Genomic DNA, 2,598 nt, shown 5'->3' with positions numbered 1-2,598 from the left:
TGTGTCTCTGCAGATCATAGCTGTAATTTGTCAGCTTAATTTTGTCCTCTCAGTTTCAAGTAAATATGTAAATAGAAGAACTAAACTTTATTTCATCATCCAGTTTGATAATGAAAACACTAAATACTCCTGGAGCCAGGAGAGACTGGTCAAATCCCCACTCTGTGGCTCCCTCTACTCTGATAGTAAATCACTAATATCTTGACTCAGCATTAGCTCTGGAACTAGCAAAAGTAGTTTCCTCCAGACTGTTTCCTTAATTTACACACAAGAGTATCTCAGGTAACGAAAACTTCTTCTGCAGTCAAGGCATGTGACATCATGTGTGAACCTATTAATTTGTGGTAGTAGGAAATGAGAATGATCTGGGATTATACACAGTTGATACATTCATAGAGGCTGGTACTCATCTATAATAATTTTCTATAGGCTAATATGATTTAATTTATTTTTTCTCCATTTTTCCACATATGTATGTTTATAAATTTAGATATACTTACATAGCCTTGTAGTGACCATCTATGTCCTCCTCTCCTAGTCTTCCTATCCTCCCCTAGGCCAGCTCTGAGGTTTTGCCATTAAATTGCTCAGTCCCCTATGATGAAGTTCATTGAACTTCCATCCAATTTGAAAACATCTGATTTATCTAGGAGCATTCTAGGTGTGCAATTGAGTAGTTTCAGCAATCATGGCAACATGTGCAGTGTTTTACTTAGGCTGTAATAAACAAAGCACTACATCAGTGGCAACACTGAAATCAATGAAAGTTGTTCTCATGTCCAGACTAAGCTCTCAATGTTTCTCTAATCAATAGCAAAGCCTGGAATTAGAGAACCCTGTGTTTCCCAAATGTCTTTGGGAACATTCTGGCTGGATGGTTTTAAATTTTGCCTTTAGGGTGGCTTACAGTCTTGTCTTTTCCCTCCTCTTTCTTTGATTGCTAGGAGAGATGTATATAAACCTGTTTCCAGGAAAGCTTTTTGACTAGTCCTCTGCTGCAGGGAGAGGGCAAAGTCAGATGCAATTCTTGCTGTCATACCAACACACCTGTCTTAGGAGCTTAGAGCACCAAAGCCATCCTGGGTTTGCTGGAATTTACTTCAAGGGACTCCACAACTTTAAGCTGACTTGGTCATGTAGTTTTTGCTCCTGGATGTATTTGCTCCACTTAGACCTTGAAGGAGAGAGCGTGGCTTGCTGGAAGTTGTCCCCCACCACAATATAAAGCAATATGTTGCCACATGTATTGAGTGCAGCTGGTGGCTGAGAGACACAGTAGGCAGAGTGGATTTATTCTCCATGTGATAGCTGATGGACACAACTGTAGTTAACCTGAGCAGTTGCCTAAGATTGGAAGAAAAACTTTCCCAACAGTGTTAGAATTGATAACATGAGGAGCAGTCTTTTAATGAAAGTTCTAATATTGTTGGGAAAGTTTTTCTTCCAAGCTTGGGCAAGAGAGCCACCCAAAAGATATGGAAGGGAAGGAAGTACACATGGAACACCACCAAGAGGACAACAGCAAGTCTTAGAGCCTTTTTTTTGCAGCAAGCTTGTGTGGGGCCATTGGCCAAGGTGCAAATGATGAGTACACAGGACAGAGCCACTGTCAGCAAGGGCAGGAAGAAGGCCAGGCTGGTCAGCAGCCACTTGATTGTGCCCAGGTTTGCAGAGCTGGTCAGGTTGAGGCATGAAGACCTTAAGTTTCGTGTCCCTTTGGAAGAGATCAAGAAGTTGACAGAGCTGACAGCTCCCAGTGCTATTAACCAAATGGTTATGCAAGCCATTTCTCTCCACCACTTCCTCTGGATGTGAAAGAACTTCATTGTGTCAAACATCACCATGAAGGCACTGAAGCAGGTGAGGAAGAAGATGCTGCTGCACAATTTAAGGGGAAGCTGAAGCAGGTGAATTTGCACATGAATTCACCAAAAATTGAGTGTTCCCCAGTAGCACAGTAGTGCATCAGGAAGGGAAGGGCAGTGAGGTAGAGCAGATCTATGAGGGCCAGGTTCAGCCTGATTATGGTGCTGATCTTTCAAGTCTCATCTTGAAGATATAAACACAAACAACAATGAAACTTCCCGGGAAGCCCAGCAGGAAGACCATGTTATACATAATGTGGAGGTACAAACTCTTCAGACCAACTTCCACACAGTGCATTTGGGAAAGTCAACTTCAGTGTCTTGCTGGGTGATGGAGTTGGCTAAGTTGTCATTTGTTGTGTTCATTTTTTCTCCTTAGCTATTAAAGAAGAGAGAAATGTTTGGTGTTCACTGACAGATAAGACTCCTCACTTCTCATTAAAAACAACTTATAATCTGGTCTTTCCTTTCAGCTGCTCATCAGTGCTCCCATTAAAGTGACTTTTCTGAATAAGGAAAGACCTTGCTGTGTTGATAAGAATTGATCTTGACCTAGAAGACTTTTATCATATCTAGATACACCAAATTTTTATTTTAAAATGCATATTTCAGGAAAGGGCCAACACAGGCACAATGAAGCCAGACACAACGAAGGGATTCCACAGTGTTTGAGGCGTGTGCCCTCGTATACAATGTTCACTTTCTGCTCTCATCAGGGGTCAAATGGAGAAGA

At 41.6% G+C, this 2,598-nt stretch overlaps 1 pseudogene; it reads right to left on the bottom strand.

Moving 5' to 3' along the window:
- Positions 1-1,095: 1,095 nt before the first annotated feature.
- Positions 1,096-2,163, bottom strand: LOC131096859 (2-oxoglutarate receptor 1-like; annotated as a pseudogene).
- Between the last annotated feature and the right edge of the window lie 435 nt (positions 2,164-2,598).

This window comes from Melospiza georgiana, chromosome 2 (genome assembly GCF_028018845.1).
Source record: "Melospiza georgiana isolate bMelGeo1 chromosome 2, bMelGeo1.pri, whole genome shotgun sequence".
NCBI lineage: Eukaryota > Metazoa > Chordata > Aves > Passeriformes > Passerellidae > Melospiza > Melospiza georgiana.
Note: the sequence above shows the minus strand (reverse complement) of the source record. Positions and strands in the feature narration are given on the sequence as shown.